General features: G+C 47.7%; 1 protein-coding gene across 1 annotated transcript in view; it reads left to right on the top strand.

The window, feature by feature from the left end:
- Positions 1–4643: 4643 nt before the first annotated feature.
- Positions 4644–27946, top strand: part of PRR5 (proline rich 5) — a 652413-nt gene continuing 629110 nt past the window's right edge. Inside the window, exon 1 of the mRNA XM_030214308.1 lies at positions 4644–5024. The gene's annotated coding sequence lies outside the window, so the exon portion shown is untranslated. The remainder of the gene's footprint in view (positions 5025–27946) is intronic.

The raw sequence follows: 27946 nt of genomic DNA, 5'->3' as shown, positions 1-27946 counted from the left end.
TTTAGCAGGGGTCCATTAGGGTAGAAGCAATGCCCACTTGCTTGTTCTCATGGCTGCAGCTGCATCCGGACATCACCATAGTCTTGTGGTACTGCTAGGTTTGCAGTAGTACCATAAGATCATGGTGAAAGGTTGCTGTCACCATGTTGGATGCAGCCATGACCATGGGCAGGAGTGAATGGGCACCACTTCTGCCCCTATTGACCCCCCACTACACCAACGGGGATTTAGGTAGGCCCAGGGGACTTATAGGGAGTGCTGAGCTCTGTGGACCTTTAATCTGACACAGGATGGCATGTCTTATGTTGAGTCGGAGGAAAGAGAAGAAGACAGGGAAAGCTGTGAGAGAGAAAGAGGTTGCTGGATTGGAGGAAACAGCATCCTGTGCAGGGACCACTGCCACCAGGGAGATGACTGAGGGGTCGATGCAGAAAGCCACATGGTAGAGCCGCTGAACGTGTGTGTGGCTTCTATTATAAAATTAGTGAGAAAATATTCCATGGTGATACAGTAAGCTAATGACATGAAAATTCAAAGTATACAGAACTTGCACAGTAACCAGGGAAAGCCTGCTGGACTCATGCACACAAAGGTCACTGTGCGAATGTTCAAAGAAAATGAGCATACCTCTGCACATAAACCAGACTGCTGTTCTGCACAGAAATATTAGCCTCAGAAAAATATCTTCCACATTAAAGTTTTGTGAGGCTACTATTTATGCACAAAACAACATATGCAGATGTGTGCTGATATTTTCGTTTTCTTCTGACACGCACACAGTGAAGTTGCTGTTACAACCCTGCACAGCTGTCACTTCCGTACTGTCTTTTAAAGTTACAGGTATATGGTCACAGAAAGAAAAACTGCCCAAAAATCCCCAAAACTGGTAGTAAAGCCTCTTGACTAACCCTTCTATATTGCCACAGTGCCTGGCAGTGAATTTCTCTGTTGGGTATGTGTTTTAATCCCATGTACTTCTATGTGTTGCAAAGGAATACATAATAGCCACATTACCATTAATTTTAATATACTGTGTGTGCCCATGTGTACTGCATGAGTTAACTACTACAGTGAACCCCTTTCTACATCGTGAGCCACTAACAAGTATACAGTATATAACTCAGGGTAACTGTGTGCTTCAGCTTATGGTGGCTTTCTGCATTAGCCCCTGAGAGGTCTGTGCAGAGCACCTGCTACTGTATAAAAGGGTGGGGAGGGGTACATAATTTGGAATATTTACCTCTGGACAATGAAAAAGCAGGTCCCAGCATTGCCAGGGCAGGTGACCCTAGTGGCTACCAAAGATGGTACAAGGAGATGGGTGAAAACATCATCCCAGTTGTGTGTGAAAACACAGTACCATCCTTGCCTCTCTCCCTGCTGCTGCCACCTAGTGGTGAGGATCCAGGTGGTAGCACGAATTTGAGGAACTGAGAGGGGAGTGGGAGAAGTAAGGGGGTGGGGACAATGAAAAGTACCTCAGGATCAGGGGCGTAGCCACGGGTGGGCCTGGACGGGCCCAGGCCCACCCACTTTCCCTCCAGGCCCACCCATCCAAATCCTTCATCGCTGTCACTGCTTTTTCTCCCGCGGCTTCCGGGAGGCAGCGATCAGCGTTACCTGTCAGTGCCTGCCCTGAAATTGTGCTTCTCTTCTCCCCAGGCTTCGCTTCGCCCCGCTCCTTTCTTCGCTCGTCGCGCTGCGCTGCTATTCAAACAGGCAGCTCCTACTAGGCCAGATAGACGCGGCAGAGAGGAGCGGAGCTGCCTGTTTGAATAGCAGCGCAGCGCGACGAGCGAAGAAAGGAGCGGGGCGAAGCGAAGCCTGGGGAGAAGAGAAGCACAATTTCAGGGCAGGCACTGACAGGTAACGCTGATCGCTGCCTCCCGGAAGCCACGGGAGAAAAGGCAGCGACAGCGATGAAGGATTTGGATGGGTGGGCCTGGAACAGTAAGTGCTGGATTTGTGGTTGGGGGGGAGGGAGGGAGGAAGGGATACTTTTGCCAGGGACAGAGTCAGACTTGTAGGAGGAAGGGGATTAGAGGGAACTGGGAAGGAAGAGAGCTGCTGGAGGTGGGAGGAAAAGGAGGAGGGGATCAGGATAGAAGGGAGAGAGCTGCTGGACATGGGAGGAAGAGGAGGAGGAGACTGAATGGAAGGGAGAGAGCTGCTGGACACGGGAGGGAGAGGAGGAAGGGGCTGGAGAGCTGCTGGACAAGGGAGGAAGAGGAGGAAGGGACTGGAGGGAAGGGAGAGAGCTGCTGGAAATGGGAGGAAGAGAAGGAGGGGACAATGGAAGGGAGAGAGCCCCTGAAGGAAGGGGAGGAGGGGACTGAATGGAAGGGAGAGAGCTGCTGGCCATGGGAGGGAGAGGAGGAAGGGGCTGGATGGAAGGGAGAGAGCTGCTGGACAAGCTAGGAAGAGGAAGAAGGGACTGGAGGAAAGGGGGAGAGCTCCTGGACATGGGAGGAACAGGAGGAGGGGATGGATGGAAGGGAGAGAGCTGCTGGACATGGGAGGGAGAGGAGGAAGGGGTTGGAGAGCTGCTGAACAAGGGAGGAAGGGACTGGAGGGAAGGGAAAGAGCTGCTGGACATGGGAGGAAGAGAAGGAGGGGACGATGGATGGGAGAGAGCTGCTGAAGGAAGAGGAGGAGGGGATCTGGGTGGAAGGGAGAGAGCTGTGGGAGGAAGAGGAGGAGGGGATCTGGATGGAAGGGAGAGAGCTGCTGGATATGGGAGGAGAACTGGAGGGAAGGGAGAGAACTGCTGGTACAGCACAAGGAGGGAGGGAAGGGAAACAGAGATACCAGACCAAGGAGATGAAGGAAAAGGGAATATTAAACCTACAGCTTGAGGGAGGGAGGCAGGAAATCAAGCAACCAAACCAGATGCTGGAAAGAGGAGGGAGTGAGAGGGAGAGAAGCTGGATGGGGTAGGGTCAGAGAGGGTAGAGATATATTGGCACTGGGGACAAAGAGAGGGAAGAAGATGGACAGAGTAATATAGGGACACAGAGAAAAGGAGATACTAAACATGGAGGAAGATAGAGGTACAGAGATGGAAGAAGATGGAAGGATGGCAGACAAAGAGGGATAACAGATGGAAGGATGGCAGAGAAAGAGGGAAAACGGATGGATGGGGAGAGAGACACTGGATGGAAGGATGCAGAGAGAAAGGGGAGAGACTGGAAGAATGTGGAGAGAGAAGGGACACTGAACAGAAAAGGGTAGAGAGATAGACACTGGTTAGAAGGAGGGAGAGAGACATTAGATGGAAGGATCAGGAGAGAGGGTAGATGGGTAGAAGGATGGGGAGAGAAAGAGGGAAGACGCTGGATGGAAGGATGCAGAAACAAAGAGGGGAGACTATTGGAAGGATGGGGAGAGAGGGGAGACACTGGAAGGATGGGGAGAGAAAGAGGAGAGCTGCTGCATGGAAAGGGGGAGTAGTGAAAGATTGGAGAATAAGAGGAAGGGGCATGGGGAGAACAAGGGTGAGAAAAAGATGAAAAGCCATAAGTAGATGAAGGAAATTAAAGAATGGTAGTAAGAATGAATTAAATCTGGACACAGAGAGAGGCAGAAAAATATTGAAGAAAGCAAAGAAAAAGGAGAGAAAAATGACAAATGGCCAGGAAACCCTGGCAGAAGAGTTAAGCGAAAACGAAGGAAAGCAGAATCTAGAGACTGGGAGCAACACAATGAGAAAAAGTAAATGGCCATACAACAAAGGTAAAGAAAATAATTTTATTTTTAATTTAGGATAAAGTAATATGGTGTTAATAAAGTTTCAGAGACCAATACTTCCTTCCTTAGGTCAGGGGAGGATACCTAACAGCATTATACTGATCTGAGGCAGGAGGTTTTGGCCTCTGAAAGCTCACTGAAAAGGATTAGGCTATTAAATAAATTGTCTGAAATCTGATGCACTGAAAAGCAGCACTTTACCCTGTGTGACAAATGCATCTGAGTGTGACTAAATTTTGCTGGGGGGGGGGTACAGAGAAAATTTTGTGCCCACCCACTTTGGGTTCAGGCCCACCCAAAATTGGCAGTCTGGCTACGCCACTGTCAGGATTGAGGGTGAAGTGGTGGAAGGGAGGGGGATTCCTTTAGATCTTGTTTTGAATCTGTTTCGACTCCTCAGTCACCTGTCTACCTGGCCGTGGGCTCTTCCACTCCCCTTTAATTTTTGATTTGGGGGCGGCGCAACAACAAAAAAAAAACAACAACAGAAGAAAAAAAAATCAGAAACAGGAGGATAGATCGACTGTACAAGAGAAGAGCAAAGATCAGTAAGCCAGTCCTGCCGCAGTTTCTCCCATTGTGCTCTTCTTTCGACTAGCATCTCAAGTGCAAGTCACCTTAAAGCTGGCACAATTTATAAGTCACAAAGAATACTACTACTACTTATCATTTCTATAGAATACAAAGTTATAGTTGAATTAAAATGCGATTTGACGGTCTTCGCCCTCAGTGATCTCCTTAGATATCAGCGTATTTGACAATTAGGATCACAAGCCAAAACTAAAAAAAAAAAAAAAGCATTAAAAAAAGTAGAAGTCTCTCTGCTTCCGATCTTCACATTTGCATGGGTGAGGGGCGGATGTTGGTCTTGAAGTAGTCCTGCTAGTCCAGTGCAGACAGCAGCAGTCACTGCACCTTTCCCAGGAGGGGGAGGGGTGTGAGGGACCCAACACGGGCGCTGCAGCACGAGGAGGAGGAGGAGAAGAAGAAGAGCCAACGGGCTGCGGGCTGCGAAAGCAGCGAAAAATGCAATGTTTTGAAGGCGATCGGAGGCAGGGCCAGGGCTGGGGCACTCGCTACACTTGTGATTTGGATTTCTTCTCTCGGCAGAGCGAGGGAGACGCTCATATCCTTCTGTCCGGAGCTGTTCTGAGCTGAGGTTACTTTGCATTACACTCCCGGGCTGATATATACAGCAGCAGCAGCAGCCGCCGCCGCCGCCGCCGCCGCTCTTTCTCTTGTGCCAGACGCTGGAGGAAAGTAGGAAACCAGCATTGGTGAGTCTGGAGCAATTTCTTTTCCTGGGTTGTCTATTGTCACGGCGCCTGCATCTTCCCTCTAATAAACATGAGTGGTTTAAGCTCTCCATGCAGCACGAAAAATGGCACTTATTCTGAGATGCTCTTCTTGTCAGAGCGGTGCAAGGGTATTGGACATCCAAAGAAAACCTTCAGCCTTACCCCCCCTTCAGTTAACTTTCAGGCTCTGTGCAACCCCTCTATCCTCTAGATTTTGATAATAAAACTATACAATCATGGACATGGTCATTATACAGCATTCCTATAAAAGAGGTTAAAATATCTGCTGATGGTGATTTGATTCTGTGTGGCTGTCAAGACATATTGTTTTGCATTGTTTGCACTGACCCCCAATAAGGTGCATGCCCTAGGCAACCACCCAGCCATACCTAATGATTGGACTGGCCCTGTTTCATGTTTAGTGCTGAACTAAATATATAAGGTATGCCTACAAGTTACTCAACTGTGGTATTATTTTTGTAATTAAATGTCACTTTCAATGAACCATGGCATGGCTATTTGGGTTTTCCAGGAGCTGGAGAGCCTAATGCATCAGCTGTCCACTTACTGGCCAGAAAAAGTCGTTAAGGCGGTTGACTTTGCGGACTTTAAGAAAGGGTTGGACGGCTTCCTGGAGGAAAAGTCCATAGAATGTAATTGAATGGACATGGGAATAATCCACTATTTCTGGGATGGGCGGGACAAATTGTTTGTTCTTTTGGCCGCTGTCGGAGACAGGGTTCTGGGCTCGATGGACCCTTGGTCTGTCCCAGCATGGCGATGCTTATTTACTTATGTACATGTTAATGGACATTAGCATCACATGGCCCATAGGTACAGAATAAGGTCAGCATGTAGCATGTGCTAATTCTGTTAGCGCATGCTAAGCTTTAGTAAAAGGGCCTCTTTATTTGCTGGGTGGAAAGACACAGGCTGTGGAGAGCGATATATCAGGGCTTCTCAATCTTTTTTTTATTGGTGATACACCAAGAATTTGGGTGATGAGGAAACTTTGTAATTACTGTTTTTACTATGTATTTGATCCTATGTAAACCACTTCAATGGGTTACCAAGAGGGAGTACATCTGATATCACTAAGCTAAATTAAACATAGTGACTTGTGAGTGTGATAGGACAAAATTTTGAAAATTCAGATGGAAGTAATCTGAAGTTTTCTCGCTCTCTATAGAAACATGACGGTAGATAAAAGCCAAATGGCCCATCCAGTCTGCCCATCTGCATCATCCACTATCTTCTCCCTCCTCTCCCTAAGAGATCCCACGCTGTCCCACGCTTTCTTCTTCTTATTATTAGCATTTGTATAGCGCTACCAGACGCACACAGCGCTGAACACCTGACACAAAGAGACAGTCCCTGCTCAATAGCGCTTGCAATCTAAAAATAGAGACAGACAAGACAATTAAGGGCGAGGGAAGTATTGGATGAGAAGGAACAAGGGAGGGCAGTTGAGTAGTGGCTAGGAACCAAAAGCAGTGGTGAAAAGGTGGCTTTCTTGAATTCAGATACAGTCTTTGTCTTCCTCACCTCAACTGGGAAGCTATTACACGCATGCACCACCCTTTCCATAAAAAAATATTTCCTTAGACTACTCCTGAGCCTATAACTTCTTAACTTCATCTAATGACCTCTCATTCTGGAGTTTTTCTTCTTTTGAAAAAGTGTAAGATGTTCTTATGCCCTGGCCAGGTGATTTCTTTTTTATATGTTTGTAAGACATTCCAGCCCACACACAAACAAAACAGATAAAACTACAAAACAAACGCGTGAGCACTGGAAAGAATTCATTTTTTTCCTTCTTTAATTTTGGTAAACTGTCCTAAAATACTAAGATCATCTGAGCAGGTGCAACTTAGCCTTGCCCTCATGTTCTGCTGCTAGAGCTACCTGAAGACCTTATTAAGAAGAGCTCTTTGAGCAGGGACTGTCTTTCTTCTATGTTTGTGCAGCGCTGCGTATGCCTTGTAGCGCTATAGAAATGCTAAATAGTAGTAGTAGTAGTAGTAATATATTCTTTACATATTGTACATGGCACATAACACAGATTTGTCTGGTATTACTGCCTCCTAAGTGCTCCCACTTTAGTTATGCATTAACCAGTTAGCACACACTAATCAGAACATTCTAGCTGGTTAATACAGGCATGCCTATGGCATGCCCCCTTTCAAAAATATTTTTTTAAAAATTAATGCATGGAAAAGGCAAAATTACCATGAAACACTAACATGTTTTTCGGTATTTTCCCGCTCGCTGTGCACGTGTTAGGGCTTTAATGCCCTTTGTAAAAGGGCTGATAGTTTGTAAACTTTTATTATTATTATTTTGATAGCCATTACCATTTGCATAGGGTGTATGCAGCACTTTACAGAATACCATAAAAAAGGGTCCCTGCTCTTTAGAGCTTACAGTCAAATCAAGTCAAACAGACAAGGTACACAACTGAAAACAAACAAAACACATAAGAACATAAACGTTGCTATACTGGGCCAGACCAAAGGTCCACCAAGCCAAGTATCCTGTTTCGGACAGTCCAGGTCACAAGTACCTGGCAAGATCCCCAAAGAGTAAAAACAGATTTTATGCTGCTTATCCTAAAAATAAGCAGTGGATTTTCCCAAGTTCATCTTAATAATGGCTAATGGACTTTTCTTGTAGCAACTTGTCCAAACCTTTTTTAAACCCTGCCAAGCTAACTGCGTTTACTACATTCTCTGGCAACAAATTCCAGAGTTTGATTACATATTGAGTGAAGGAATGTTTTCTCTGATTTGTTTTGATAGGGGATATTAGCCATATATATGTCCTAGTTTGATTTGATTTTAAATTTACTGTTTAGTAGATCCATTGCATGACCCCTAGTCCATGTATTTTTGGAAATCGTGAACAAGCAATTCACTTTCTACCTGTTCCACTCCACTCAGACTCTGAATTAAAATGGCAAAGTTAGTCTAGACAACAGCCTTCTTGTTTCTGAGCTCTGTTCCTTTCTCTGTTGGTTTTATGACAGGTCTTTTTTGTGTAGCTGTATTTTCCTTCTTTTTAAAAATGGAAAGAGTACACCTTTTGTAATAGGCCTGGTATCCTGTTTGCAAAATATTTTCTCCTGAGGTTATTTTGCAGTTGTAAAAGCCACAACAGCTGTTAGATTAATCAAAGAGCCACAGATATTTAACAGTAAGCAGCATAGCACATTCTTAATATTCTTAAATCTGTGATGGCTGGAATGGAAAGACTGGTATTTCCAGGCACTTAGGGCCTCAGGAATGAAATATCATTTGGAAAATGGGAAATCATTTGGTCAGTTTGTTTTGTTTGATAATTAAATTAGAAAGAGCTTTTTTGGTGGTTATGGCAAGGTGAACAAACTGTGCAGATGGACTTGATGAATATGTATTAAGGCGATCAGCCCTGGGGAGGTGCTAGACTATAATTATGCTGGCAGAGGCCATCCTTTGGATGCTAATTATTCCCCAGGGTGGGGTTCTAGAAAGAGGGTGGGTTTTTTGGAACCATCCCATGGCATTCCTAGTGTGGTGTGTGAAATCCTTAACCACAAGTCTGAAAAAGAGGCAGCCTGTAGCAAGAGAGGAAGTTACCTGTAAGGTGAAGTAGGAAGAAAGCTAGCAGAGCTGCATGCAGAAAGAAATGAGTAAAGTTTGATCTTTCCCTGTCACTCAGTGATCCAACAGCCTCAGGTGAGCCAGTGGCTATCTCAATGCTAAGGGCTCCTTGGAGATTGGACTCTGGCTGCTGGTTTGATATATGGAAAAATGCTGAACCATAAGTATTTGAACTTTGTATAATTTTGGAAACTCTTTTGTAAGAGGTATCTGAATTGGAGATCTGCCTCTTCATATCTGAACTAGAAAACTACTTCTGAAGGATTTCCAACTCATATGGGTTTAGGACTTTTATATTTAAAGATATAAGTTTGTGTTTAAATAAAAATGCTGATTGCAGGATGTTTTGAAAATTGTCTGTGCACCCCTTATCTCCTGAGCCATTCAACTTAACAGCAACCACATTTTCAGGATTGGTGTATTTATATTAAAGTTAGACCAAAATAGCTTTTCTTCCATTACACATAAAGATCTAGCCCAAAATTGGAAAAACAAAAAAAGCTGCTTATATGACTTGTTCTGCAATTCTTTGTTTACATTGCTCACCACGTTGGTCCCTAGAAGTCTCATATATAACCTCACCATGGCATGCATGAGCAGTTTTGTTGATATTCAACTGGACAATTCCTGGGTGAAAATGACGGGTACCCTACTGTCCTTGGCACAGCCTAGCTTGATACTTTGATGTTTAACTCTTAATCATACCTGAGATAAAAAAGGATCCCTTTCAGTGCTATAGATGCGTAGCAGAACCCTAAATTCCCTTTGAATCAATGTGTTTCCAGTTTAAGAGTGCGGGAATCAACAGTCTTTACAGGAAATGGCCTGCTTTCTAATAAACACGAATGAATACATTCATCAGAAAGAAAACAACCCTTAAAAGTGAATCAGTAACTGGTAAATCTAAATATAGATTTAACCAGTGAAATAAATGTCAGCTGCCCAGTTGGCCAGTTTTTTTGGAACCAGAATTAATAGATTAGTTTTGGAGGAAACAATAGAATCTTATGAGTACCATATGTTGCATGTCAGAACATATTTAGTGCAATGAATTGTCCAAGAGGGGTGAAAAAGTGTTGGATACATTTAGATTAGTGAGGCTGGAAATAGGGATATGAACAAAGCAAACATTTTCACTTCATTTGATCTTTTCCCCCATTTTGGAACTTTCAGTTTGCTTTAAACATTCTTTTTAATAAAAAAATTGTTAATGCGTGTTAAGCCAATTAGCATACAATAAAATGATGAACAGACAGATGTAGAAATGTTATCAGAAATTAGGGAGGCTAACAAATTGGGCAACCCGATAATAATAGCTGATTTCAATTACCCCAATATTGACTGGACAAATGTAACAACACTGCATGCTAGAGACGTGAAATTACTTGATGGAATCAAGGACTGCTTTATGGAACAGCTGGATCAGGAGCCGTCAAGAGGAGGAAAAATTATAGACCTAGTCCTTTGTGGAGTGCATGATCTGGTGCAGGAGGTAATGGTGCTGAGGCCGCTTGATAACAGTGATCACGATATGATCAGATTTGACATCAGCTCTGGATTAAGTACACACAGGAAATCCAGTCAGGATTCTGTCCGCTCCATGGTACCGAAACCGTGCTTGTCATCCTCCTGTTCATCTTTAAAAAGGAAATAGCTGTTGGAAAGAGAATTCTGCTTTTACAATTTGACCTGGTGAACCTTAACATCCTACTTCAGCTCCTTGACTACTACGGTGCCAGTGGAAATGTATTATTAGCATGGTTGAAAGGTTTTTTTAACCACAAGAACCTACCAAGTTAGCTCTAACTCAAGCCTATCGCCTCGCTGGAACGCAGCCTGTGGTGTGCCTCAGGGCTCACCGCTTTTCCCAACACTCTTCAACATAATGTTGATTCCTCTGGCCACAGCCCTTTCCAAACTTGGTCTCAACCCATTTATTTATGCGGATGACACCACTATTTCTATTCCTTTTAAAACAGATTTAAGCGAAATAGCCAATGAAATACAGCTTGGGTTGCACACCATGCTAGATTGGGCCAACACTTTTAAATTCAAATACAATGCTGAGAAAACACATTGCCTTATCCTCTCCTCTCGCTATAACAAGTTCACGACCTCCACATTAATCACACCTGAGCTTGTCTTACCGATCTCTGAGTCTCTAAAAATATTAGGTGTAATTGTTGATAAACACTTAACTCTGGAGCAGCAAACGAACTCTACCACCAGACAAATGTTCTTCCATATCATCAAGCAGATCAATCCATAGACTGGTGGGTTGTGTCCATCTACCAGCAGGTAGAGATAGAGAGCAATCTTTTGCCTCTCTATTTGTGGTCATGTGCTACCAGGAAATCCTCAGTATTCTCTCTATCTAGCAGGTGTGTGGTCACACGCAGCAGCTCTGGCTTGGTCTCCACGCCTATATACTTAGGCTTTGTTGAGTACCTGGGGTTGAGGGCTCTTCGTGAGCAAGTGTAAACCTTGTGGTGTCAGGTGCCTCCTTTTCTCCCCCCTCCCACTGGCTCCGTAAAAAAAACAAAAACAAAAACCATAACATTATTGAAGCAGAAAAGATTTTACTTGCAGCTGCTCACTGAGACACAATTCGTTGCAGCTTGGAGCAAGAAGCAGGTAATTTTACCTTTTCCTAGCGGGCAGGGAGTTCCCCGAACGTTTCCCTCGTGGATCATGGTGTCGGATGGTAAGGGCACGAAAAAGCGCTCCCTGGACCGCGATCGCGTGGCTAGTGGGGAGGCACAGGGATGAGAGGCAGAGAAGCCCTTTTTGGGCACCCTTCCGGACTTTGCTGATTTAGCCAGTTTTTCCTCCGCTGGGGCGTCGGGCGGCCTTTCCCGCCTTAGGCACCCATCCCCCGATGTCCGCCCTTCCGACGTCGGCCGCCCATGCAGCTCGGACGGCCTCTGGTATGGTCGCCTTTGAGTTGGGCAGCAGTAAGAAGATGGCGAAGTTTAAGCGCCATGCTTCCTGCGCGGCTCCTTTGCAGAGTGACGCGCCGGACGCCATTTTGGATGCGCAGCGCGCCTCTCCCCCACTCTATGGAGTGGAGGTTGATAGTTCCTCTAGGGCTGTGGCCCAGGTTGCAGAGGTGCACAAACGGGGGGGTTCTCTCCCGAGTTTATTTTGTTGCTGCATCAGGCCTTTCAACTGCAAAACGGTGCTCCTGCTCCCCTGTCAGATATGGGGGAAGAGGCTTCCCTGATCAAGCGCCCTCGGGTGGATCTTCAGGTCTTGGGGGACTCTGTCTCCTCTGATGTAGATGAGGGCAGCGTTTCTGAGTTCTCCCAAAGGTCCCTTGGGGATTCTTTGGAGGAGGCTGATCCTCGCCCTGATGGGGGAGATGACCCCTCTGCAGCGCGGCTTTTCGCTTAGAGGAATTGCCTAACCTGTTAGTTCAGGCTATGAGCATCTCGAGTATTTCCTCTCTGGAGGAAGGCCCTCCTTCAGCCTCAGCGGGTTCCGCTATTATGTTGGGAACCAAGCGCCCTTCCAGGACCTTCCACATCCATGAAGCCATGAAAACTCTAATTTTGGCTCAATGGGATTCTCCTGAGGCGAGCCTCAAGGTAGCCAGGGCCATGACTCGTCTGTACCCTCTGCCAGGTGGTGAACAGGAGGCCTTGCGCTGGCCAGCAGTGGACTCTGTAATCACTGCTGTGACAAAAAAGACGGCTTTGCCGGTGGAAGGTGGCTCTGCCCTTAAGGATTCTCAGGACAGGAAACTGGAAGCAGCCTTAGTTAGCCTTTGAAGCGGCCGCCTTGAGTTTGCAGGCCTCGGTTTGCGGCTCCTATGTGGCCAGGGCATGCCTGACGGTGGTGCAGCAGGCCTCCCCCTCGGATCCTTCCTTGAGGGCGGATTGGCCGGTCCTGGAGTCGGGCTTGACTTACTTGGTAGACTTGCTGTATGATGTTTTGAGAGCCTCGGCTAAAGGTATTTCTTAGACAGTCTTTGCCAGTTGATGGCTATGGTTTAAGCATTGGTCAGCTGACCATGCCTCCAAATCCTGCTTAGCCAAGTTGCCTTTTAAGGGCAAGCTGCTCTTCGGGGATGAGCTGGTCAGGATCGTGATGGATCTCGGCAGTTCTAAAGGCAAGAGGTTGCCGGAGGTCAAGGCAAGGCCAGCAGTGCTCGCCCTGGTTCCTCTAAGGGCCGTTTTCAAGAAGCCCGTTGGTATCACCCGGGCAAGTCGGGCTCCTCCTCCTCCTTCAAGCAGAGGTTCTCCCCGAAGCAGCATTCCTTTTGCAGAGACTGCTGCTCAGGAGGTTCTTCCTCCGGTCCTCCCCCAGGGTCTCGTACCCAATGACGGGGCCCTGGTCCATGGCCCAGAGCAGATAGGAGGAAGGCTGTCCTCTTTTCTGGGCGAGTGGACCAGGGTAACTTCAGACGCTTGGGTTCTAGAAGTCATCAGAGACGGCTACAAGTTGGAGTTCTGCCGGCCCCTGAGAGACGGGTTCGTGAACTCTCCCTGCAAGTCTCCCCTCAAAGTGGCAGCAGTTCAGCAGACTCTGGACAACTTGCTCCACCTTGGGGTGCTGGTCCCAGTGCCTGTAGAGCAGCGTGGCACAGGATGTTACTCCATTTACTTTCTGGTGCCAAAGAAAGGAGGCTCTTCTCGGCCTATTCTCAACCTCAAGGGAGTCAATCGGGCCTTGCGAATATGGCATTTCCGTATGGAGACTCTCCGCTCCGTGATTGCTGCGGTACAAGAAGGAGAATTCCTGGCATCCTTGGACATCAAGGAAGCTTATCTGCACATTCCCATCTGGCCGCCTCATCAGCGCTTCCTGCCCTTTGCAGTGCTGGGCCGGCACTTCCAGTTCAGAGCCCTCCCGTTCGGGTTGGGTACGGCTCGGCGGACCTTCTCCAAAGTGATGGTAGTCATTGCGGCTTATCTCCGCAAGGAAGGAGTGCAAGTCCATCCCTACCTGGATGACTGGCTAATTCGCGCTCCCTCCTTTGCGGAGTGTGGGAGAGCGATGGATAGGGTCATTGCTCTTCTGAGCTCCCTGAGATGGATCATCAACCGGGAGAAAAGTCAGCTGTGCCCGACTCAGTCCCTGGAGTATCTGGGTGTTCAGTTCGACACCCAAGTGGGCAGACAACCGGAGCCTCAAGCTTCAGGCCCAGGTGGGCTGGTTCCTAGCCTCCTCAGCTCCTCGGGCTTGGGATTATGTGCAACTGTTGGGCTCCACGACGGCCACGATGGAGGTAGTGCCCTGGGCCAGGGCCCATATGAGGCCACTACAGCACTCTCTTCTGCGGCGCTGGTCTCCGGTTTTGGAGGATTACGCAGTTCGCCTTCCCCTGGGCCCGGTGGTGAGAAGGGCTCTAAGTTGGTATGCCTCTCAAGTCCCCGAAGTGGATTGTCATTACGACGGACGCCTGCTTGACGGGCTGGGGAGCCCACTGCCTGGGAAGGACAGCGCAGGGGATATGGTCGCCGGCAGAGGCGAAGTGGTCCATCAACTTCTTGGAACTTCAGGCCATTCGGTTGGCGCTTCAAGCGTTTCTTCAGGTATTGATACTGAGGCCAGTTCGAATCCTGTCAGACAATGCCATGGCCGTGGCCTATGTCAATCGCCAGGGAGGTACCAGGAGCGCCCCCCTAGCCAGGGAGGCCATGAAGTTATGCCAGTGGGCAGAGGCGAATCTGGACCAGCTGCCGGCGGCTCACATTGCGGGAGTCCTGAATGTCGAGGCGGACTTTCTCAGTCGCCATACCTTGGATCCCGGAGAGTGGCAACTGTCTGCTCGGCTGTTCTTGGAGATCACGAAGCGCTGGGGCATGCCGACCTTGGATCTGATGGCGACCTCGGCCAAGTGCCGCGGTTCTTCAGCAGAGGACGGGACCCTCGATCTCTGGGAGGGTCGATGCTCTTCTCCAGCAGTGGCCGGTACAGGAGCTTCTCTACATGTTCTCGCCTTGACCTATGCTGGGCAGAATTCTCAGCCGGGTGGCAAAACACCCAGGCCGGGTGGTCCGGGTGGGTCCAGACTGGCCCAGACACCCTTGGTATGCGGACCTGATCTGGCTTTCCGTAGACAGTCCTCTGCGGCTTCCAGTGGAGTGGGGCCTCTTACATCAGGGTCCAGTGGTGATGGAGGATCCCTCCCCCTTTGGTCTTACAGCCTGGCTCTTGAGCGGAAGCGGCTGAAGAAGGGCTTCTCGGACAAGGTCATCACCACTATGCTGAGAGCACGGAAGCGCTCTACTTCTACGTATGCCAGGGTATGGCGTACCTTTGTATCATGGTTCGAGGCAGGATCCCTGTCGCCCTTCACGGCGCCAATTGCTTCAGTGTTGGCGTTCCTGCAAGAAGGTCTGGAGAAAGGCCTGTCGCTCAGCTCTCTCCAGGTAGCGGCTCTAGCTTGCTTCAGGAGTCGCCTGAAGGGTACTTCCCTGTCTTCTCAGCCAGATGTGGTGCGTTTTCTCAAAGGGGTTAATCACCTACGCCCTCCTCTGCACTCAATAGTGCCTACATGGAATCTCAATCTGGTGCTGCGGGCCTTGCAGAAGCCGCCCTTTGAGCCATTATCGCGGCTGTCTCTGAAGGACCTGACGTTGAAAGCGGTCTTTTTGGTGGCAATCGCTTCAGCCAGGAGGGTTTCCGAGCTCCAGGCGCTCTCGTGTAGAGAGCCGTTCCTGCGGTTCACGGAGTGTCTGTTCGCCCAGTGCCTTCCTTCCTGCCCAAGATTGTTTCTCGCTTCCATGTGAATCAGCAGCTTTGTCTAGTTTATCTTGTTGGGCAGACTGGATGGATCATGCAGGTCTTTTTCTGCCGTCATCTACTATGTTACTATCCAGCTTATAATCGAAAGTGATCGCCGGCCATTTCCCGACATAAATCGGGAGATGGCCGGCGATCTCGGAAAAGCGGCGAAATTGGTATAATTGAAAGCTGCGTTTTTGACAGCGTCGCTGCTTTCTCGTCGCCTCGCCGGTGAAAGTTCAAAGGGGCGTGTCGCCAGCTAAGCGAAGGCAGGACATGGGCGGGCGTGAGCGTGGCTACCAGATGGCCGGCTTTCGCCGATAATGGAAAAAACCCCCCGGCGATAAGCAGTATTTTGCTGGGTTTACTTGGTTACTTTTATGTTCATGACCAAGCCTCAAAAAGGTGCCCCAACTGACCAGATGACCACCGGAAGGAATGGGGGATGACCTCCCCATACTCCCCCAGCAGTCACCAACCCCCTCCCACACTAAAAAAATAAAATTAAAAACCTTTTTTGCCAGCCTGTATGCCAGCCTCAAATGCTGTACCCACCACCATGACAGCAGAATGTGTTCTATCCTCCGACAGCCTTTCCCTGGTTGTGATGTGGCTCTCGTGTGAGTGTGACACCTTTTCTGTTAGGTGCACTGCAGAGTCACATCAGCAATGCATTGTGGTGGGTGTAAGGTACTGGGCTCTACTCCCACGGTGCTTTTCCCCCTGCTAACTGGGTCAGAGTGTGCCCTGTTTTACTTCCGTTAGTCCATGAGGTAGTGGCCATGTTTGTAAGCCAGTTTTAGATCCCTTTCATGTGTTTAGCCACGTTAGAGAACGTAGTTATTACCTTGAAAGTGGCTGAAAGAGGGCATTATACAGCATTCTGCCAGCTCTGACCTACTGCTAATCTCAGTACCAGGGAGACTCTTTGCCAGTGGGGCACAACCTCTGATCTGCAATTAACTGTGAGTAAATGTGCTTATTCAAATAAAGGACTTTTTCAAAGAGATTAGTCTTCAGGTGTCAACTAGTGTGGCAAGCTTATACAGCAGCAACAAGTCCATTAGTCTTTATGATGAAGACCACTGACCATTTTAGTAGCTGCCCTCTGGACCGACTCCATCCTGTTTATATCTTTTTGAAGGTATGTGTGAAAGCCTATTTTTTAGCCCACTTTATGAAGACACGAGCCTATGAGGGGCATTTTCGAAAAAGAACATCCAAGTCAGAATTGGGATATCCTGCTCATAATGTGCAAAAACAAATGTCCATCTCATAGCAGTTTTTGAACAGGAAAGATGTCCAGATTTCCTGCTCGAAAATATGTGAGAAGGATGTCCTTATGCTGGTGATGTCTATCCTAAACAACCAACTGAAACAATTAAATTATAAATGAGGGGAAATAAGGCGCAAGGATGTCTGTGTGGCTGTATTCTTATGAAAATAGCCATACAAATGTCCTTCCGAACAGAAGAATAGACTAGTGGTTAGTGCAGTGGCCTTTAAACCAGGGGCATAGCCAGACCTTGCCAGGAGCAGGGGCCACAGCCCTAGGTGGGGGGGCACTGTTTAGCCCCCTCCCGCCCCCCGCCCCCCCAGCCGACGCCACATTGCTCCCGCCGACCCCCCCCGCCGATCCCCTTGAACCCCCCTCCCGCCACCAACCCTCCCCCGCCGTCACCACCCGCCCCGCTGCTTCAAATACCTTGTTGTTTGCTGGCCCCGCCAAAGAGAATCTAGTTCTTCGGCGCCAGAGTAACGCCTTCATTCAATGCAGTTCCTGGCATGATCAGCTGTTTCTGACGCAGCATGTGTTTTGGCACCCAAAGTGCCTGCTTCAGGAGTCAAACAGATAATCTCTGTGAAAAACAACACAAACATACATGTTGTGACACTATATAGATATATGAATACTTAAATAAAAAGGGTCCTGTTTACTAAGGTGCACTGTGCGCTAAAATTAACGTTGCTAATGCTAGAGACACCCATATGGGTGTCTCTAGCATTAGCGTGCACTAATTTTTAGGATTTGCTAAAAACGCTAGTGCGCCTACAGTGTGGCTTAGTAAACGGGGCCCTAAATAACTGAATAGAAAATTAAAAACCTATTTAAAAACTATTTAAAATCAAATAATTAAAAATACAGAAGCTTTGCAGTTAACTATTATCACATACAAACATCATATGGTAAACATCTTATATACATATAAATCCAAAAACAGAGGCCAAAGTAAAAATACAGATAGCTAATCAAAAATATGCATAGGAAACAATTAATAAATTATACACATGAGGTCAATAAAAATAACAAGCAAAAGAATACTTGTCTAAAGTTCCCACGAATAAAACATATTAGTCACTGATGATACATGTGAACATGTGGGCTAGAAAATCCAAAGGTGACTTTTTACCCTTGTTTCTAATAGATGCTGTATCTTTGGATTTTCTAGCCCATATGTTTACATTTATCATCAGTGGCTGGTATGTTTTATTTGTGGAAACTCTAGACAAGCATTCTTTTGCTTGTTGCTTTTATTGACCTCGTGTATAGTTTATTTCCTATTTATGCATATTTTTGGTTAGTTATATGTATTTTTACTTTGGTTTCCATTTTTGGATCTTTATGTATATAATATGTTTACCAGATAATGTATGTATGTGATAATATTTTACCTGCACAACTTCTTGTATTTTTAATTATTTGTTTTTAAATAGTTTTTATTTTTTCATTCAGTTATTTATAGTTTATTTTTAATACACCACTGTTTTGGAAATACATTGGTCTATCCCCTTCTTTTTCATGTTTGCTGTTTATGATGTGTTATTAAGGGGACACTTCTGCTTTTTCTTTGTAGATTAAAGCAGCAAACATTTATGTCTGCTTGGCAGCAGGTTGAAATTTTAGCATCTCAACTATGCACATATACCCAAATTCTGCCCAAACGTCTCCCCTTATCATGCCAATTTGCGGATTGTGTAAAAAAGTGCACCTTCTTGTAATTACATGTACGTTTGCGCATGTAAACCCTGAGATAATTTTATAAAAGCCCTTTCCTTGTCATCAAGCAGATGAAGCCATTACGTATGGGTTGTGTCCATCAACCAGCAGGGGGAGATAGAGAGCACTCAATTATTCACAGTGCCTCATGGCCAGCTAGCTCCACTGCCTCTTCAGTATTATCTATGTCCCCAAGCAGGGTGGCTGCAGCTTCTTCGAGCTCCATCAAAAATCTGCCTGGGGGTGGCTCCTGGCTTGCCAGTTGTTAGCCGGGGTGTTAGAGGCTATATAGCAGCTTCACTTTGAAGGCACATAGGTCAGCACTTTCCCTGCCTTACCCATGCCCCCGTGGATGTGGACATATTAGCTTGCTTTTCCCTGTCCTTTCCCACTCAGTGGATGCAGGCACATTGGTTCGCCTTTCCCTGCCTTTCCCACTTATCTGAACCTCCGGAGTGTTTTTATTTACCTCTTTTGCCTCTGCTTTCCTCACAGCGTTAAAAAAATAAAATAATTAAAGTCACGTCGCTCTTTAGCGCAGCGATCTTGGAAAAGAGGTTTTTTTCTTGAGATTCTTCTGCACGACTGGAGCTGTGATACTCGGTCTAGTGAGGTAAGAGTGTTTTCTGACTCCTCCGGGGTGGGCCCGCGATCGGGACATTTTTGGCGCGAACTGCCATTTTTGAATTTTACCGCCGTTTTCGGCGATGGCTGCGGAGACTGTAAAGCACTGTTCTAAATGTGGCAAGCACAAATCAGCAGCGGGGCTCTGTAATTCGTGCTGTACAGACGGTAGAGACGGCCCGAGCATGGCGAGCGGCGATCTTTTGCGCTCTGAGCTGGCAGCGGACGCCATTTTGGATTTTCCACATGGCATGGCCTCCGTTGCGTCGGAGAGCCCTGAATCCGGGGGGGGGGGGGGGGTCCTCTGAGTGAGGCTAATAATAGAGCTGATAGCCCTGGGCAGGATCCGGGCGGTCAGGGAGCGGTTTTCGCCCTGATTTTGTTTTAATGCTGCATAGGGCATACATGCTTAAAAGAGCTCTTCCACAGGGTTCTTCGGACCCTCTGCCTGCCCCCCCCCCCCCCCCCCAGTGGATCCTGGCCTTTTGGAGTTGGCTTTGCCTGTTTCTTATCCTCCTGATAAATGCAGAAGGGCTAATTCCCCTTCTGAGTGTGGCGCACCCCCCATTTCCCCCCCATGGTCGGGCTGTGAGGATTCTGAGGGGTCTGGCAGAACTTCTTGGGCTGAGGAGCCAGAGTCGGGTGCAGAATTGCCACAGGAGCTTGATGATCCGTCTGCGGTGAGGATTTTCCACCGCGAGGAGCTGCCAGCGCTTATTTCAGATGCCTTACAAGCCCTCTTGATTGAAGATTCTGGGAGTGGCACAGCCTCCTCTGTTAATCCAAGGATGGCTAGTACCAGAAAGCCTGCTCAAGCCTTTCCTGCATGACTCCATCCAAGAGCTTATTTCGGCTCAATGGGCTGACCCCGAGGGACCTTTGAAGGTTGCCAGGGCTATGGGGCAATTATACCCTCTGAGTGAGGAACATTTGGCTCGCTTTGCAATGCCTAAAGTGGATGCCCTGGTCACGGCTGTGACAAAGAGAACTACCCTCCCTGTTGAAGGAGGTGTTGCCCTGAAGGATATTCAAAACCACAGGCTTGATTCAGCTCTGAACGTTTTTCAGCCATAATGGAACAAAACAAAACCATCCAGGACTAAAACTAAGACGTTTTGAGTTAGACCTGTTTTTATAACGAATAAGGCACAAAAAGGTGCCTAAATGACCAGATGACCACTGGAGGGAAGGAGGGATGATTCTCTGTGCTCTCCCAGTGGTCACTAACCCCTCCCGCCCCCCCACCTCCACCCACCCCCAAAAATGTGATTTAAAACATTACTTGCCAGCCTCAGATGTTATACTCAGGTCCATTAGAACAGCATGGAGTAGTCTAGTGGTGGGTGCAGTGCACTGCAGACAGGTGGACCCAGGCCCATACCTCTCCCTACCTGTCACACTTGTGGAGGAAACTGTGAGCCCTCCAAAACTCACAAGAAACCCACTGTATCCATATATAGGTGCTCCCCTTCACCCGTAAGGGCTATGGTAGTGGTGTACAGTTGGGAGTAGTGGGTTTTGGGGGGGCAATAGTGAGATTTGTACCTGGGAGCATTTTATTACATCCACTGCAATGCCCCCTAGGGGGCCCTATTGCTTTCCTGGGATGTCTGGGGACCAATCTACTAAAAATGCTGATGCCTCCTACATCCCAATTGCTTGATTTTGTGCGCTTTACACTTGGATGTTTTTGTTTTTTTTTTAAATGGACAAAAAAAACAAAATGTCCAAATCACAAAACCTTACAGTATTTTCCAAAAAAAAAAGATAACTCGTTTTTCTTTTTTGAAAATGGCCTTCTCTCCTATTCAGATTTTGGATGCTTTTTGCAAAACGTCCAAACTCGGACTTAGGCGTCATATCGAAAATACCATGTAACTTTGTAAATCTAACTGCTTTGAAAATACACCTCAATGTAACTTTGTAAATCTATGTGCTTTGAAAATCGTTTTATTGCAAACAGCATGCAAGGCAATATAATACAGAACAAAGAACCACAAATCAGTAAAAACCAGGAGACAAGACATAAAAAACAAACCCTACAAAGAATCTCAAAAATAGGCTCTGATATTCTTAAATAGGCTCAAATAGCTTCAAGTAGCTCAAATAGGCTCAAATACATCAGGAAACTACCAGTTTATGCTGTTCATTCCATTTTCATTTTATCCCAAGCCCATCCCTCACCCTGTATCTTCCCCCAGTCTGTGGAAACCCACAGAACCAAATCTTTAAACCGTGTCCAAATTGCACAGTAACCCTTGACTCTCTCTTTGTGATGGTGAATAAGCCTCATGTGTTCCCCAAAACACATTTGCAACATAAGTGCGTGCCTGTGCTGAATGGTAGGCAGACGCTTCCCCACCCAATGCTAGAGTATGGTCTTCTTAGCCAGAATAAGGGCCAAAGCAACAAAGTGGTGCTGGCCCTCTGTGATACTCCAGTAGCAAAGTTTTCTAGGTCTACTCCAAGAAAACACCCAGCACAGACTGTAAACCAGAAAAAACCCCATCCAGAAGTCTTTTAATTTCAGATATTCTATGAAATGGTGAACCAAGGTTCCCCAAGCAGCATGGCATTTAGTGCACATTCACACGTCAGCATCCCAAAGGCCCATGTGTTTGCCCTTACAACGGCTATTGTAAGCCTTATGCAAAAGTTTACATTGACTGTCATGGAGCCCCCCACATTCGGAGTCTTCGGAAGGCCGTCAAGAAACTAGAGAACAACTCAGCCTTGGTGAGGGATTCTCCTATACAAACCGCCCACTCCTACATTAAGCTAGAGAAAAAAATTGAGAGTCAATGTTCTCTACCCAAATTGTACCACACAGACAGCTTTTTATGCATCACAGGCATATTCAGAAAGAGCTTATCCAGTGTACAAAAAGCAAGGCTGTGTTCTGCTCCTCTCTGCAATGAGGTGCAATAATGATGAAGCTGGAGATACTGGAAAAAAGAGTTAGAGAGATCCCAGCTTCTTTGACAGTGATCAAAGGGAAAAACAGTACCCAGATCCCCAGCCACTAACTGGGGATCTGGGTACTGTTTTTACCTTTGATCATTGTCAAAGCCACGCACATACTTAGATCCACCGTGGAACCAAGCATGAAAAGTGCCAGAGCTCCTACCCACAGGAAAGTCTGGGTTATCGAGCACCTCCAGAAAGGGAGAAGGGCCCCCACCAACTTGTGTCTCCACCAATCCCTTGCTTGCTTTAAGGGACCCAGAAGGGGTGATAGGGCAAATGACCGCCCTTGAGCATGCAAGATGGTAAACACTGATGCTGAGTGTGCTAATTCAGACCAGAACCCCTCAGGTGTAAAATGTGAGACCCCTGTATGCATTGATTCCTTCCCTATGCTTGTCCTGATCAGCTTCTTATAACCTATGCACACTCACTGGGCTCTCCAAATAAAAGATGTCACAAGCCCTCTGTAAGTACTGTCATCCTTCCGCAAAATCCATAGGGGCACCATCTGAAAGGGGTGCAATATCTTGGGGAGCAGGATCATCGTAACCACGCTACCCTACTAAAAAGGAGAGAGGTAAATCCCATCACTTGTGGCAAAGCACTTGGATAGCATTCAGCTCTAATCCTCGACTTCTCTTTACCACATTGAACTCTCTCCTCAAGGTGCCCCCTCCCCCAACTCCCCCTTCATTATCTCCTCAGACCCTTGCTGAATTCTTTCACAACAAGGTTCAAAAGATAAACCTTGCTTTCTCTACCTCACCAGCTCTCCCTCCACTAGTCCGTTCCCCTCTCTCTTCTTCCCCTCATTCCCTTTCCTCCTTTCCTGAAGTTACTATTGAGGAAACTACACTTCTCCTTTCTTCCTCAAAATGTACCACCTGTTCCTCTGATCCCATTCCCACCCAGCTTCTTAATGCCATCTCTCCTACTCTTATTCCTTTTATCTGTCACATTCTCAACCTCTCACTTTCCACTGCGACTGTCCCTGCTGCCTTTAAACATGCTGTGGTCACACCTCTCCTTAAGAAGCCTTCACTTGACCCTACTTGTCCCTCTAATTACCGACCCATCTCCCTCCTTCCTTTTCTCTCCAAATTACTTGAGCGTGCTGTTCACCGCCGCTGCCTTGATTTTCTCTCCTCACATGCTATTCTTGACCCATTACAATCTGGTTTTCGCCCTCTCCACTCAACCGAAACTGCGCTTACTAAAGTCTCCAATGACCTATTACTGGCTAAATCCAGAGGTCAATATTCCATCCTCATTCTTCTTGATCTTTCCGCTGCTTTTGACACTGTCGATCACAGCATACTTCTCGATACCCTGTCCTCACTTGGATTCCAGGGCTCTGTCCTTTCCTGGTTCTCTTCCTACCTCTCCCTCCGCACCTTTAGTGTTCACTCTGGTGGATCCTCTTCTACTTCTATCCCTCTGCCTGTCGGCGTACCTCAGGGTTCTGTTCTTGGTCCCCTCCTCTTTTCTATCTACACTTCTTCCCTTGGTTCATTAATCTCATCCCATGGCTTTTCCTACCATCTCTATGCTGATGACTCCCAAATCTACCTTTGTACCCCTGATATCTCACCTTGCATCCAAACCAAAGTTTCAGCGTGCTTGTCTGACATTGCTGCCTGGATGTCTCAACGCCACCTGAAATTAAATATGACCAAAACCGAGCTTCTCATTTTCCCCCCCAAACCCACCTCCCCGCTCCCCCCGTTTTCTATTTCTGTTGATGGTTCTCTGATTCTCCCTGTCTCCTCAGCTCGAAACCTTGGGGTCATCTTTGACTCTTCTCTCTCCTTCTCTGCTCATATCCAGCAGACCGCCAAGACCTGTCGTTTCTTTCTTTACAACATCCGTAAAATCCGCCTCTTTCTTTCCGAGCACTCTACCAAAACCCTCATCCACACCCTTGTCACCTCTCGTTTAGACTACTGCAATCTGCTTCTTGCTGGCCTCCCACTTAGTCACCTCTCCCCTCTCCAGTCGGTTCAAAACTCTGCTGCCCGTCTCATCTTCCGCCAGGGTCGCTTTACTCATACTACCCCTCTCCTCAAGACCCTTCACTGGCTCCCTATCCGTTTTCGCATCCTGTTCAAACTTCTTCTACTAACCTATAAATGTATTCACTCTGCTGCTCCCCAGTATCTCTCCACACTCGTCCTTCCCTACACCCCTTCCCGTGCACTCCGCTCCATGGATAAATCCTTCTTATCTGTTCCCTTCTCCACTACTGCCAACTCCAGACTTCGCGCCTTCTGTCTCGCTGCACCCTATGCCTGGAATAAACTTCCTGAGCCCCTACGTCTTGCCCCATCCTTGGCCACCTTTAAATCTAGACTGAAAGCCCACCTCTTTAACATTGCTTTTGACTCGTAACCACTTGTAACCACTCGCCTCCACCTACCCTCCTCTCTTCCTTCCCGTTCACATCAATTGATTTGATTTGCTTATTTTTTTATTTTTTGTCTATTAGATTGTAAGCTCTTCGAGCAGGGACTGTCTTTCTTCTATGTTTGTGCAGCGCTGCGTATGCCTTGTAGCGCTATAGAAATGCTAAATAGTAGTAAATAGTAGTAGTAGCTTGTCCAGCACATTCTTCTTTTAAACAACCTCACAGTCTAAGTGTAAATACACTCCCAAGTACTTCAATGTGCTCCTGGACCACACCAACTGAAATGATGGGTCGGCCCAAGAGGGACAACCAGAAGACACTGGCAGCACCTCAGACTTTTCAAAATTGATTTTTAGACCAGAAAACAATCCAAACTGGGTAATGAGGTTGACTAACTTAGGCACACCCTCCCTAGCCCTATCTAAAAAAATTAGCATATTGTCAGCGAAAAGATCAATTTTATACTCACGTCTGCCTACCAAAAAGAGAATGCTACATACCTGTAGAAGGTATTCTCCGAGGACAGCAGGCTGATTGTTCTCACTGATGGGTGACATCCACGGCAGCCCCTCCAATCGGAAACTTCACTAGCAAAGGCCTTTGCTAGTCGTCGCGCGCCCATGCGCACCGCACATGCGCGGCCATCTTCCCGCCCGAACCGGCTCGTGTTCGTCAGTCCCATATGTAGCAAGACAAAGACAAGGGCAGACACAACTCCAAAGGGGAGGCGGGCGGGTTTGTGAGAACAATCAGCATGCTGTCCTCGGAGAATACCTTCTACAGGTATGTAGCATTCGCTTTCTCTGAGGACAAGCAGGCTGCTTGTTCTCACTGATGGGGTATCCCTAGCCCCCAGGCTCACTCAAAACAACAAACATGGTCAATTGGGCCTCGTAACGGCGAGGACGTAACTGAGATTGACCTAACAATTTATCCAACTAACTGAGAGTGTAGCCTGGAACAGAAAAAACATGGGCCTACGGGGGTGGAGTTGGATTCTAAACCCCGAACAGATTCTGAAGCACTGACTGCCCGAACCGACTGTCGCGTCGGGTATCCTGCTGCAGGCAGTAATGAGATGTGAATGTGTGGACAGATGACCACATCGCAGCTTTGCAAATCTCTTCAATAGTGGCTGACTTCAAGTGGGCTACCGACGCAGCCATGGCTCTAACATTATGAGCCGTGACATGACCCTCAAGAGCCAGCCCAGCCTGGGCGTAAGTGAAGGAAATGCAATCTGCTAGCCAATGGGATATGGTGCGTTTTCCCACAGCCACTCCCCTCCTGTTGGGATCAAAAGAAACAAACAATTGGGCTGACTGTCTGTTGGGCTGTGTCCGCTCCAGATAGAAGGCCAATGCTCTTTTGCAGTCCAATGTGTGCAGCTGACGTTCAGCAGGGCAGGAATGAGGACGGGGAAAGAATGTTGGCAAGACAATTGACTGGTTCAGATGGAACTCCAACACAACCTTTGGCAAGAACTTAGGGTGAGTGCGGAGAACTACTCTGTTATGATGAAATTTGGTGTAAGGGGCCTGGGCTACCAGGGCCTGAAGCTCACTGACTTTACGAGCTAAAGTATCTGCCACCAAGAAAATGACCTTCCAGGTCAAGTACTTCAGATGGCAGGAGTTCAGTGGCTCAAAAGGAGGTTTCATCAGCTGGGTGAGAACGACATTGAGATCCCATGACACTGTAGGAGGTTTGACGGGGGGCTTTGACAAAAGCAAACCTCTCATGAAGCGAACAACTAAAGGCTGTCCTGAGATCGGCTAACCTTCCACACGGTAATGGTATGCACTGATTGCACTAAGGTGAACCCTTACAGAGTTGGTCTTGAGACCAGACTCAGACAAGTGCAGAAGGTATTCAAGCAGGGTCTGTGTAGGACAAGAGCGAGGATCTAGGGCCTTGCTGTCACACCAGACGGCAAACCTCCTCCATAGAAAGAAGTAACTCCTCTTAGTGGAATCTTTCCTGGAAGCAAGCAAGATGCGGGAGACACCCTCTGACAGACCCAAAGAGGCAAAGTCTACGCTCTCAACATCCAGGCCATGAGAGCCAGAGACCGGAGGTTGGGATGCAGAAGCGCCTCTTCGTCCTGTGTGATGAGGGTCGGAAAACACTCCAATCTCCACGGTTCTTCGGAGGATAAATCCAGAAGAAGAGGGAACCAGATCTGATGCGGCCAAAAAGGAGCAATCAGAATCATGGTGCCTCGGTCTTGCTTGAGTTTCAACAAAGTCTTCCCGACCAGAGGTATGGGAGGATAAGCATACAGGAGACCCTCCCCCCAGTCCAGGAGGAAGGCATCCGGTGCCAGTCTGCCGTTGGCCTGAAGCCTGGAACAGAACTGAGGGACCTTGTGGTTGGCTCGAGATGCAAAGAGATTTACCAAGGGGGTGCCCCACACCTGGAAGATCTGTCGCACTACTCGGGAGTTGAGCGACCACTCGTGAGGTTGCATAATCCTGCTCAACCTGTCGGCCAGACTGTTGTTTACGCCTGCCAGATAGGTGGCTTGGAGCACCATGCCGTGACGGCGAGCCCAGAGCCACATGCTGACGGCTTCCTGACACAGGGCGAGATCCGGTGCCCCCCTGCTTGTTGATGTAATACATGGCAACCTGGTTGTCTGAATTTGGATAATTTGGTGGGACAGCCGATCTCTGAAAGCCTTCAGAGCGTTCCAGACCGCTCGTAACTCCAGGAGATTGATCTGCAGATCGCGTTCCTGGAGGGACCAGCTTCCCTGGGTGTGAAGCCCATCGACATGAGCTCCCCACCCCAGGAGAGACGCATCCGTAGTCAGCACTTTTTGTGGCTGAGGAATTTGGAAAGGACGTCCCAGAGTCAAATTGGACCAAATCGTCCACCAATACAGGGATTTGAGAAAACTCGTGGACAGGTGGATCACGTCTTCTAGATCCCCAGCAGCCTGAAACCACTGGGAAGCTAGGGTCCATTGAGCAGATCGCATGTGAAGGCGGGCCATGGGAGTCACATGAACTGTGGAGGCCATGTGGCCCAGCAATCTCAACATCTGCCGAGCTGTGATCTGCTGGGACGCTCGCACCCGCGAGACGAGGGACAACAAGTTGTTGGCTCTCGCCTCTGGGAGATAGGCACGAGCCGTCCGAGAATCCAGCAGCGCTCCTATGAATTCGAGTCTCTGTACTGGGAGAAGATGGGACTTTGGATAATTTATCACAAACCCCTGTAGCTCCAGGAGGCAAATAGTCATCTGCATGGACTGTAGAGCTCCTGCCTCGGATGTGTTCTTCACCAGCCAATCGTCGAGATAGGGGAACACGTGCACTCCCAGCCTGCGAAGCGCCGCTGCTACTACAGCCAAGCACTTCGTGAACACTCTGGGCGCAGAGGCGAGCCCAAAGGGTAGCACACAGTACTGGAAGTGACGTGTGCCCAGCTGAAACCGCAGATACTGTCTGTGAGCTGGCAGTATCGGGATGTGCGTGTAGGCGTCCGTCAAGTCCAGAGAGCATAGCCAGTCGTTTTCCTGAATCATGGGAAG

Source organism: Microcaecilia unicolor, chromosome 9 (assembly GCF_901765095.1).
Source record: "Microcaecilia unicolor chromosome 9, aMicUni1.1, whole genome shotgun sequence".
Classification (NCBI taxonomy): Eukaryota; Metazoa; Chordata; class Amphibia; order Gymnophiona; family Siphonopidae; genus Microcaecilia; species Microcaecilia unicolor.
Note: the sequence above shows the minus strand (reverse complement) of the source record. Positions and strands in the feature narration are given on the sequence as shown.